The sequence below is a fragment of the Elephantulus edwardii genome, unplaced genomic scaffold, assembly GCF_000299155.1.
Source record: "Elephantulus edwardii isolate Elephantulus edwardi_28Jun2011 unplaced genomic scaffold, EleEdw1.0 scaffold00032, whole genome shotgun sequence".
In the NCBI taxonomy this organism is placed as follows: domain Eukaryota; kingdom Metazoa; phylum Chordata; class Mammalia; order Macroscelidea; family Macroscelididae; genus Elephantulus; species Elephantulus edwardii.
Genome location: NW_006399782.1, coordinates 11,141,974 through 11,155,184, shown reverse-complemented (window position 1 = coordinate 11,155,184; position 13,211 = coordinate 11,141,974). Strand labels below are relative to the sequence as shown.

Sequence of the window (13,211 nt, the reverse complement as noted above, 5' to 3'; positions counted from 1 at the left end):
CTTTCACAACACTCTTTCTCACACATCTACACACCTGATTTGAAACCACAAAGTATTTGTTAATTCTGTTTGAATAATTTTGGTTTATGTACAAGTTCCACATTGAGCACGATTAAGTGTTCTGGAATTAATATTTTTCTTGACATTATCCATTTTTTTAATGATCTACACAGTCTAATGTCCTCACATGCTCAGTGGAACAGAGGTAAACATCTCCCTGCTTTTGTCTTTCAGTAGAGATCCACATAACGTGAGCAGTGATATGCTTTGTTCTATAGTCTCTGCTAAATCTGGCTTGAATTTCTGGCAGGCAGTTCTCTCGTGGATGCATTACTCCATTTAGAAAACAAGGGGGCTTTTATTCTTGCACTTGTACTATGCTTCCCAAATGTTGCTCTGGCACAGGGTGGGAGAAGAGGGTGTGGCTAGAATCAGACTTGAAATCCCCCCAAATTCTCAGCATGGCCTCTGCCTCTCCAGCTCCTTTCCCAGGCCTTCTGAAGGTTCCTCTTTCTCTGGCATTCTGTTAGTCTGAAGTCATGTAAACTATTTAATGATCCAGGCAGCATTATCTGATTTTTTAGAAATTGCATGACAGAGGTCTGTTGGAAAACTAGCCGTGGATACGAAAGGCTCAATTAATATCAAAATTTACACTGCTGCTTTTGAATTGGCCTTTATTAAAATCAGATTAGAATTCTTTGGAGCTCAGGGCTGCTAAAAATATTAGGAAAACCTGAAAAGTCTATGCTTTCATTATGCCCATTTCCCCCAGTTATTTGTTTTCAGGGAAAAAAAAATCTGACATATCATAAGATATGCTGCTTTTTGCCATAGGCTATAAACTTTAATTTCAGAGGCTGTCCTCTGAAAACTCAAGACAGAGTATTGTTATTTTATATTCAGAAAAGCAGATTTTTCTCTTAATCAACCAGGCTTATTTCCCAGTAATTAGTTCAGCTGGGAAAAACATGCCTTCCCCCATCAACTCCATATTTTTTAATGATGATAAAATTGTGAGAACTATTTTAGCCCATGATTATATATTCAGATATTGTTCTATGCAGAAAAACACCACCAGAAAAGGAAAAACAATGGAATGAAACAAACGGACAGAAGAAAATCTTCCCTTCTATTCCTCTCCTCAGCTTTTTGACTGAGCATAAGCCGTTTCAGGAATACCCATGTGGTTTTACGTTCCCCCTCGTGTCAGAATGACTTTGGTGAACTCCTCCCTGGCTGAGGGTTTTGTGTCTGAAGTCATTGTGTTCTTAGGCTTTGCTCCAGAGTGACTTCATTTTCTGCCTGCTGGGATTTAAGAGAAGCTGTTAATGGAAGGTCAGCATTTTGTAAGCCAAAGATATTTCTTTTTCTCCCCCACCCCTTTTTTGTTGTGATTTTAATGAAAGTTTTCAGAAACGTTGGATTTGCGTTCATTATTGCACATTTTCTTCCCTACACCCCATCGGTTCTCTTAAAAAAAAAATAAACTCATTGTTGGGTCATTTCCTCCCTCCTGTCTCCCCAGTTCACTTTGCTATGCACCTCTTCTTCAGAACTGTTGTCATACAGATGTCTCTCTTTCGGACTCACGCTAAAAAGAACTTAACAGAGTGTTAATGTGCCCATCAAGTTTCTCTAAAATTTTAGTTCTAATGATTCTGCTAAGATCCCTAGTCCTGCCCCATTCTCACAATATCTGCTGTGCTAAAGCATCACTGTGTCAATCCATCTCACTGAAGGTCTTCCTGTCTTTGACTAACCTATTTTTCCAAGCATGACGGATGTCCTTCTCCAGGAACTGACCCTTCCTGATAACTTGCCCGAAATATGTGAGACAACGTCTCACCATCCTTGTTTCTAAGGAACACTCTGGCTGTATTTTTCAGAGGCACATTTGTTGTTTGGCACAGAGTTAACGAAAATGCACATTATGGGTCTGGTAAAATGTAACAAAACCTAATAATGAATTAGCATTAGGAAGGTGCAGGCACAACTATTAAACTTTTAAGAATGTCAACTGTTGGATAGTAATTCTCAGACTCACAGTAAGTCCATCAAAGTTGATTTCAGTCACATTAAAAAAAATTAACATGAGATAAGCTGTAAATCATAGGACAAAAATATCCCCTGCAGTTTTCTTAAAAACAAACAATAGCTTAGTTTAAATAGTAAAAAATATCTTGAGCAACTACTCTCTTTTAAGAGCTATTTGCTCTGAACTGCAATCCCAGAGGTGTGCAGTTCGAATCCACCAGATGCTTTGCTGGAGAAGGAGGGGTAATCTCCTGTACCAGTCAGATCTGATTTGACAGTACACACACACACACACACACACACACACAACTATTTGCTGCTGTTGTTGTGAGGTGCCATTGAGCTGACTACAACTCATATTAACTCTACAACCAGCAGGTCAAAGCTGTGCCCTATCCTTTGCCATCCTCCCTCTCTGACCATTTTTGTTGCAACTCTGTCAATCTATCTTGTTGAGAGTCTTGTTATTTTGCCACTTCTCCTCTTCCCCAGCATGATATCTTTTTACAAGAACTAGAACCTCCTGACAACATGTCCAAAGTATGTGAGACCATGCTTAATCGTCCTTGCCTCTAAGGAGTTCTCTGGTTACATTTCCTTCAATAAGTATTTGTTTGTTCTTTTGATAGTTCATGGGATATTCATTACTCTTCTGAAACACCAGAATTCAAAGGCATCAATTCTTTTTTGGTATTCCTTCATCAGTGTCCAATTTTCACATGCATATTGTTATTGTTATGTGCTGTCCAGTCACCTGAGACTCATAGTGACCCTATTATAACAGCTCTGAAGCCTGCTCTATGCTGAGCCAACTTCACTGTCTCTGACACACCTACCCCATTACTCCAGTCACTGAGTCAATCCATCTCATCAAGGGTCTTCCCCTCCTGCACTGTCTGTCCACCCTCCCAAGCATAATGTCCCTCTCCAAGGACTGGTCCCTCCTTCCAACATGCCCAAAGTATGTCAGATGAAGCTTCAGAATTCTTGCCTCCAAGGAGCAGCCTGACTTCACCCTCTCCAGAATGAACTTGTTTGTTCTCCTAGCAGTCCATGGAATATGCAGTACTCTTCTCCAGCACCACAGCTCAAAGGCATCAACTCTCCTTCTATCATCCCTAGTCATTGTCCAGCCTTTTGATGCATGGCACATAATTGCTATTATATTAGTTTCCAGACTGACATTGTTGCTTTTCAATACTATGGAGATGTCCCTGACAGCAGACTTTCCCAATAAAATTTGTCTTTTTATTTCCTGGCTGCTGGTACCAAATGTGTTAAACAATTGAAAAGAATACAGCTTGGGTCATATGCACCTTAGTCTTTAAAGTGACATCTTTATTCTTTAGCACTTTTAAAAAGGTCCTTAATTGGATAAGGGGGCAGGGGAGTGAAGGAAATGGGAATGACCTTTTGTGAAAAACAATGTCTTCAAACTTTGTAAATAAATTAGTAGAAACTTAAAAAAAAAAAAAAGGTCCTTGACAGCAGATTTGCCCAACATAATCACTTTTTGATTTCTTGACTACTACTATCATGGATGTTGATTGTGGATCCAAGTAAAATGAAATTATTGGCAACTTCAATCTTCTCCACCTATCTTGATGTTGTCTCTTGGCCCAATCGGGATGAGCTTTGCTACTAAACTAAAGGTTGTACATCTCTGATTATTTTAATCTACCAGTGGCATTTAGTGGGGAAATGGGCAGTCTCCTCTCATTGTAATTCACAGCCTTGGAAACCTGATGGACGGAGGGCCACTATGAGTCAGAACAGGTTTGGCATCACTGGGTGAAAATCTGTATATCTGAGATCGAATTGATAAGAGCAAATGGATATATTAGATAGTAACCTTTGAGGGCAGTGAACAACTCTTCTTTCAAAAGGAAGAAAAGGAGAAGGAGAATGGTGTGACTCAGAATGTATTGCAGAAACCTTGTGCATGTAGAAACTATTGAATTATCCATCTTTTGCTGTGTATTGAATTACATATCTTTTGCTGTACACACTGTTAACAACAAAATTTGGGGGAAAAAAGGTTAACAGGAGAGATATTTCTAGGATGTTTGTTTATTATATTGATTTGACAAACACAAGTATGTTGTTGTTATTGATTGCCGGTGAGTCGAGGTTGACTCATAGCGACTCTATGAACAAAAGACCTAATGCCTGTCCACAGCTATCATTGTTTCTCCAAGTTCATAGAGTTTTCAGAGGCATGTGGTTTAGGAAGTGGATGCCACTCCTGCTTCCAAACCTGTTATATAACTGGGAGGTCCACCAAACACTGTCCACCATGGGAAACCATTCTGGTATTTGATATCCCCATGGCACAAGGTTCAGCATCATAGCAAACCCAGGTTACCTCATACAGCACATTGATAAAGTTGTTGTTGTTGTTGTTAAGTGCTGTCGAGTTGTAGACGACTCATAGCGACCCTATGAACAAAAGTCCTCAACACTTGTATGTATGACTTTCATCCTTTCTCCAGGTTCATAGGGTTTCCAGAGGCAAGCTATTTACGGAAGTGGATGCTTCCAACATTGACAAAGAGTGATGTGAAAAGTGGAAGAATGTTCCTCCAGATATAACAGCACTGGTCTCATTTAGCAGTGGTTAAGTGTTGTCGAGTCGATTATGACTCAGAGTAAACTTTGCACGAAAGACCTGAACTCTATTCTATGATTAACATAATTTCTGTACATTTATAAGAGAGTTTGTAGAGTTTCCAGAAGCATCTAGTTTATGAAGTGGATGCCACTCCTGCTTCCCAACATGAATCAATATGGAAGCTCATCCAACCATTGTACATAATGGGTAACCATTATGGTATTTGACATGACTATGGAGTAGTGTTCAGCATCACAGCAACTCCAAGTTGTTCAGTACAGCAAATAGACAAATGATTGTGATGTCTTTTAAAGAATATTCTTCTAAAATTAATAAATTTGGCCAGAGGGCCTGGGTCCCTCCAGCCCTATAGGATTTTTAAAGACACACTCTCGAGCAGGCCTCCACTCTTACCCTTTGTCTAAGGCTCAAGGGCCTCCCACTTTTGAGGAGGGGGAAAGAAAAGTAACACACAACAAAAAGAACCCCAGAAACGCAAGTATAAGGTTTCAAAAAGGAAACAAGGTATTTATTGATTACAAGTCCATCCATTAAGAATTATGAAGCCATCTTAATCACAAACATCAAGTCATTCAATAGCTGGCACCAATGAGAACCAGAATGTTAACCCTCACACCCTGGAGCAAAATTGACACATGTTATTTCCAAAGGAAGTTATGCTAGCATTCTAGAGGCAGGGAAAATTTATAAAATTCCTTTAAGAGGAAATTTAAGCTGTCTAAAAAGGTTGATGTATATATGTGCTCACTGTGCAATATTTATCATAGTCAGAAATTACAATTAAAATAGTTTAAATAGAGAGCTGCTTAAACAAATTTCAAGGTATTATATATAGTAAGAGAAAAAAATAGGCTGTAAAATTGTAGATTCCAAAACTTAATCATGGTAAGTTTAGGTGATGCCACCAAATCTGACTTTTCTCTATCTTTTAAAAATATTTTCTTTGTACTCAAAGAATGGAGTAATAAATCCCATAAAAGATACTTCATTTGAAAATTTTCTGAGAAAATAATGCATACTTTCATTTCTTGTTTAATTTTTCAGTTAGAACTCTTCATTCACATTGTGTTTCATACAATTATTCTCATGCATTACATTTTTAAAATTAATTGCCGTTGGAGCTTGTATTTTCATCTGAGTCCTTCCCATTTCCTTCCCCCTCCCCACCCACCAAACTGTGCAGCCCTGTGGTTTTGCACCAACCCATCCTCCGCTCTCCCACCCCCTTGAGCTCCCATACATATTTTATTAGTTATCATTTTATTTTTATAGCAAGCCATTGCTTCATACCATATTTGGAAACTTCTTGTTTTCCACTTATTCAGTGTTCTGAGGAAATGAAATTTGATTGCTCAAAGGCATTCGAATTGACCCTAATTTTGTTTGTATGTGATATAGCCTCCTAAAACCCAGTGGAAGGTTAGCTATGAGTCGATTCTGATTCAATGATACATGACAACAGTAATAACCTTAAATGTTGATAGGTGATATTAATAGACTGCTAAACTGGCCTCCATGTTGTTATACATGGTTATAGTCATAGTGATTGTAAGACAGAATTGTTGTTGTTGTTGTTGTTGTTGAATACCATCGAGTCAGAACTGACTCACAGCTGATCTTCCGGCGGGTTTTCAAAAGCAGTAAATTGCTCAGCAAGAGATTTCCCATCTTCCTCCTGTGGAACAGCTGGCAGATTCCAACCATAAACCTTTGTGTTGACAGTGAAGTTACTTCCTTACCACTAAGCCACCAGAGCTCCCTTGTGAGACAAAAGTGGAACGGCATATACAGTTTCCAGGGTTCTCAATCTTTATGGGAGCAGACTGCCTCATCATTTCCTCACAGAGTGGATGTTGAGTTTGAATGATCAGTTATTTAACTAGCAGTTGAATTCTTTAATCACGACACCACCAGTTCTCATAACATGTGGTTGTTGTTATTGTTAGGGGCCCACAAATAGACTACAACTCATGATGACATGATCAGAGAATCTGAATCTTGTCCTATCCTAAACCATCCACATGTTCTCTGATAGGTTCCAGCCCATTGTGACAATCACTGTGGCAATTCGTCTTGTTGAAACCTTCCTTCTAGCAAGAAAACTGTTTCTTGTTATTGCTAAAACTGCCTTCAAAGCAACATACAAAATGCAGAAATTGAGAAGGAGGAACACATATTAAGCCAGGAGCTCTTGTATAGATCAAGCTTCTTAAGTCTGTAGGATTGTATGTGGAGGAAAGGTCAGGCTTTAGGTCAACACATTCTCTTTTGTAGAATCCTAGACCAAGGCAATTTTACAGTACAAATGAGAATTACTCTTGGTTAAGAAGGACGTCTCCTTCAATTCTATTATCTAAGACTATTAAGAAGTAAGGTGTTATTGCACTAGCTGCTCCTGATTTGAAATACATGTCATAAGGGAACCTATTTTTAAAAAAATTCAAAATCTCAGTGGCTCTCTCTTACTTTTTCTTTATCCTAGACACACACACACACACACACACACACACCTGGTATCAATGAGAGAGAGAGAGAGAGAGAGAGAGAGAGAAAGAGAGACAGAGAGATTGATTTTAAAGTTGTGAGTCATGGAATAATTGGAATTCTCACTATTCCTTTCTATTATATTTCTCTGCTCATGTTTCCAGCACGTGAGTTAGAAATAGAGTAACATTTTTCTGTGCCTCCTATCTTTAGTTTCCCCAGTTTGCTTGTGATAGAGAAGGAAGGAGCAGAAATTCTAAGTATGGATGACCAAGCCAGTGTGGTAACATCCAAGGGAAATCAATTGCCTGTTGTTTATTCCATGGATATAAGGAGACTGAAGTCAGAAAAAAGTGAGGGAGAGTAGATGTAGAAGGAGGGGAAAGAGTTGATAATGTAGGTGACATCATAGCACCAAAGCATGGGCTAGCCAGGGAGCAGGGTGAAGGGCAGTGGTCTGAGAATGGAACAAGGTAGGAGAGATGGCTGTTTAAACAATGATTCTATCACAGGAATTGATGGCATGCCAGTTGACATATTTCAACAAACAGACAATTCCCTGGATGTGCTCACCAAGTTGTGCCAACAACTCAGCCTCTGGAGGAAAACCACATTGCCAACTGACTGGAAGAGATCAATATTTGTTCCCACTCCAAATAAAGGTGACCCAAGAGAGTGTGGAAATTATAGAAATTATCATTAATATCACATGCAAGCAAGATTTTGCTAAAGATTATCCAAAAACGACTGGAACAGCACACCAGCAGAGAACTGCTGGAAGTCCAGGCTGGGTTTAGAAGAGGCTGTAGTACTACGGATATTATAGCTAATGTCAGATGGATCTTGGCTGAAAGCAGAGAGTACCAGAAGAATATCTATCTGTGTTTCATTGACTATGCAAAGACATTTGACTGTGTAGATCACAACAAACTGTGGCTGACTCTGAGAAGAATGGGAATCCCAGAACTCTTGATTGTGCTTATGTGAAACCTATACTTGGACCTGCAGGCAGTTTTTAGAACAGAGCAAGGAAACACTGAATGGTTCAAAATTGGGAAAGGTGTGCACCACGGATGTGTTCTATCTCTATATCTTTTCAATCTATATGTGGAACAGATTATCTGGGAGGCTAGGCTCTATGAGGAGAAATGTGACATCAGGATGTAGACTCATCAGTAATCTGCATTATGCAGTTCACACAACCCTACTTGCTGAAACTGAGGAGGACCGGAAGCACTTGTTGCAGAAGGTCAAGGACTGCAGCTTTCAGTATGGATTGAAGCTCAACATTAAGAAAACAAAGATTGGGCGGCGGCTTGCGCCCCAGCGCACGCCTACGCCCCTCGGAGCCCCGCTGTTCGCCCAGGGTCCGCGGCCCAGCGTGAGGCAAGATGATGAGGCGCAGCCTGGAGCACCGGGACGCTCAAACCAGGCAACTGCAAGATGCTGCCACGTATGTGGAGAAGCATTTTGGAGAGCAGTGCCAAATCTTTGCTGCGTATGTGCGCAAAACTGCCAGACTGCGAGACAAAGCGGACCTGCTGGTGAATGAAATCAACGTGTATGCCTCAACAGAGACCCCCCCCAATTAAGACAGGGCCTGAAAAACTTTGCTGATGAGTTTGCCAAACTTCAGGATTATCAACAAGCAGAGGTTGAAAGAATTGAAGCCAAAGTAGTTGAACCTTTGAAAGCTTACGGAACCATTGTAAAAATGAAGCGGGACGACCTCAAAGCCACATTAACAGCAAGGAATCGAGAAGCTAAGCAGTTAACCTAGTTAGAACGGACACGTCAGCGAAACCCATCTGACAGACATGTTATTTCACAGGCTGAAACAGAATTACAGAGAGCTACAATGGATGCTACCTAAACAACACGTCACCTGGAGGAAAAAATTGACAACTTTGCAAAAACAGAAGATAAAAGACATAAAGAATATATTTTCAGAATTTATCACTATTGAAATGTTATTTCACGGCAAAGCTTTAAAGGTCTACACTGCTGCCTTCCAAAATACACAAAAGATTGACGAGGAAGAAGATTTAGAGGTTTTCCGAAACACTGTGTATCCACCAGATTATTCATCTCGTTTAGATATTGTAAGAGCAAATTCAAAGTCACCTCTTCAGAAATCTCTGTCAGCCAAGTGTGTACCTGGAACCGGACAGGTATCCTCCACCTACCGACTGAAAAAGGATCAACAAGTGGATGAGGATGAGGATGAATTAGACATGACAGATGAAAATTAATTTCCAAGTATTCTTAGCATTTCTACTTTCATTTTATGACTGAAAATCCAAGATTACTAAGTTAGAAAACTTTATTCTAGCTTGATAACCTCAAAATTAAATGTTACTACTGGAAATGTAAAAATAAAATTTATGCTGACCAAATATGAAGGTTTAAAAAAATCCTACAGATCAGTCATTTCCATTTCATTCCTAGTGGTATCTTTTTGAGTGTATGTTCCATTTTCTCCTAAGAGAGTATATTTCACAGTATTTCATGTTAATAAGGTAGTAAGGTTTGTTTTTAAATGGGTGTCAAAAACTGAAAGATGAATAGTTCCACCTGGCTTCTTTCAGGGCAAGACTGTATCCTATCTGGTTAAATGCAAGGTTTTATTCTGTGAAGCCTTAAATCTTAAAATGGAAAGTTTTCCTTTCTTTTAACCTTTATTAAAACTTCATATGCTATATAAATTTACCTTTAAACAATAGTGAGATCAGAATTTTAAAAATCAAAGACTGAGATATCAATAGTTTACAAATATATATAAAGCTATTATTGCAACTTTTTAAAAATGCATATTTAATTCTGGTTTTTGAAGGAAAAAAAAACCCAACTGCTATCAAACTAAAGTGTTTCACACATGATACAACTTTTAGAAAGGAGGGAGTACACCACATGTTGGAATACTGCCAAGAGAGAAAACATAAGCAAGCATACTTAAGATCATAAATCATTAACAGTTCTTTAAGAATTTTACCAAATGACCATCTACTGTTAAAAAAAAAATGTCAACTATTCCAGTAAATATGAAAGTTTAAATCAGTCTTTCAGTATGATGCTTTTGTTTCTTAGGGTGAGATTATAATTTTGATAATTCATAAATTAGGCACATAAAAATTATAAAATTTATCAACATGTTTCAGATAACTGTAAATAAAGATACTTTCTAGAAAAAAAAAAAAAGAAAACAGATTCTCACCACTGGGCCAATTAGCAACATCATGATAGATGGTAAAGAGATTGAGATTGTTAACAGATTTAGTTTGCTTGGCTTTACCATCAACACTCTTGGTACCAACAGCCAGGAAATTTAAAAGAAGATTGCATTGGAAAAGTCAGCCGTCAGAGACCTCTCCAAAGTGCCGAAGAGCAGTGATGTCAATCTGGAGACTAAGGTGAGCCTGATACAGGCCATGGTCTTTGCAATTATTTGCTATGCATCAGAAAGCTGGGCAATGACAAGGGATGATAGAAAGAGAGTTGATCCCTTTGAGCTTTGGTGCTGGAGAAGAGTACTGAATATGCATGCCATGAACTGCTAGGAGGACAAACAAGTTTGTCCTGGAGAGGGTGGAGACACGCTGCTCCTTGGAGGCAAGGATTCTGAAGCTTCGTCTGACATACTTTGGACATGTTGCAAGGCGGGATCAGTCCTTGGGGACAGACATCATGCTTGAGAGGATGGAGGGACAGCACAAGAGAGGAAGATTCTCAATAAGATGGATTGATTCAGTCACTGGGGTAATAGGTAGGTGTGTCAGAGACAATAAGATTGGCACAGGACAGAGCAGAACAGGATTTAGGGCTGTTTTACATAGGGTTGCTATGAGTTGCAGGTGACTCAACTGCACATAACAATAACAACAACAAATATATATATGTAAATATATATAAATGTATTATATATATATACTCATTTTTTGTGATCCTCAAAAGATCTTTTTTCTATTATTTGAATTGTGCTTTAGTTGAAATTTAACAATAAAAATGAAAAGTTTTATTCTTTTACATTTTGAAGATTATTTTCTCCATTGTTTGTGGCATCTATCATTCTTTTTTTAAATTTAAATTTATTATTAATTTCAGTAAAAATTTACAGAGACTTTGGATTTCCATTCATTCATTGTTGCACATTTCTCCCCTCTCAGACCTCCCCCCCAGAACACTACCCTCTTGGAAAAGTAAAATTCTTTCATTGTTTTACAAACTCTCCCCCAGGTCCACTCCACCATGTAGCCTTCACTCCAGACTCCTGTCATGACAAAAATCACACATACTTAGTCACACATCCCTTTTGAACAGTTTTCTCCCTCACCTCTTTCAATGCAGTATACATTATTGAACCCATCTTTCTCAGTCTCTTCCCAACCCCAATATCGGTCCTGTCTTACAACAGTGGCACCATGCAGTATTTGTCCTTTTGTGACTGGGATACTTCACTCAGCATAATGTCCTCCAGGGCCACCCCTTCTGAATAATATTGCATGAGTTCCTTATTTGTCAATGCAGCATAGTATTCAATAGTGTGACTATACCACAACTTCTCTATCTATTCATTTGTTGATGGGCACTTAAGTTGTTTCCAACTCCCTGCTATTGTGAACAAAGCCACAATAAATATGGGTGTGCAACATCTGTCATTCTTAATGAAAAATTGGCTATCAGTCTAAGCTTATATTGATATCCTCTGTTTTCTTTCTGGAATGTTTACGATTTCTTTTTACCTTTTATCTTCTAAGTAACATTACAATTAATCTTTATGGAAATTAGTTATTATTTAGCCTTTGAGTTACTTAAGAAAATGTATAGACCATCAATTCCAAATTGAAGCTGAAGAAAATGAAAACTAGTTCACAAGAACCAAAATACGACATTGAGTCTTTCCCACTTGAATTTAAAAACTCTATCAAGTATAGGCTTAAGACATTAAATACTACTAATAAAAAACAGAATGAGTTTTGGGGTGACATCAAGGATATCTATCATCCAGGAAGAAAGAAAAACAGTATTACAAAGATGGAGGAGAAAGAAAAGACCAAAATATATGTTACAGAGACTCTGAACATTTTACCAGAATGTCAAGAAGTCAAAAAGCAAAGGAAGAAAGAGTAAAGTAAAAGAGTTGAACAGATGATTTAAAAGAGCAGCTCAAGAAGACAGAACAAAGCATTATAATGAAATGTACAAAGGGCTGGAATCAGTAAATAAAAATGGGAAAACTCCCATAGCATTTCTTTTTTTAAATTAAATTTATTAATTTTAATGAACATTTACAGAGATTTTGGATTTCCATTCATTCATTGTTGCACTATTTTCTCTACACACACACCCCAGTTTGTTCCTCTTTTTTCCCCCTTGAAAGTCAGGTTTAATTGTCCCATTGCCATAGTGCTTGTCAAAACCAATTCTGATTAATCTCCTTTGTCAGTGTGTCCTTTGCCATTCCCTATCACTCCTTCCTGAGAGATTTCACACTGATTCATAAGGAAAAGGGGACGGTGTATTCTCTTAGCCACTTCCTGCTGAAAAGGGACTCTGTAGGTTTCAGGGTGAAGATCTTCTCTTACTACTTTAAAGGGCCCCTTTAACAATAGGAAACACGTAGACTATTGTGGAGATTGATTTTAGAATTTAGATGCACTGTTATCAATTGTGCTTAGTCATACATGTTTATATCCTTGAAGATGCATCATGGAACTGTTGTAGCCTAGAAGACACAAATTTAACTAACAGGTTAAAAGTACATGAGTCAAAAATTAAAAGCAATAATATTCCAAGTAGAGGTTCTAACAGTGGCAAAATTCAAGTTACAGAGAGAAGGTAGTTCTTAAAAGAAAATGCATATTGACTAGCACTTTGTCTATTATCACATAAAGGTTAGGAACCACAAGATGTAGAGGCTCAACTATGTCATTTATTGTTCTTAAGTCCTGGACCAAATTCCATCTACCACTAGGTTGTTTTACAGCTCAGAAGTCCTCATGCAAGGCAGAGGTGAAGTAAGGAACTGCTTATGAGGTTTTCTGTCAATTCCAACAACTAA

The 13,211-nt window shown here is 38.3% G+C and overlaps 1 pseudogene; it reads left to right on the top strand.

The window, feature by feature from the left end:
• The first annotated feature begins 8,544 nt into the window (after positions 1–8,544).
• Positions 8,545–9,405, top strand: LOC102866428 (annotated as a pseudogene).
• The last annotated feature ends 3,806 nt before the right edge of the window (positions 9,406–13,211 follow it).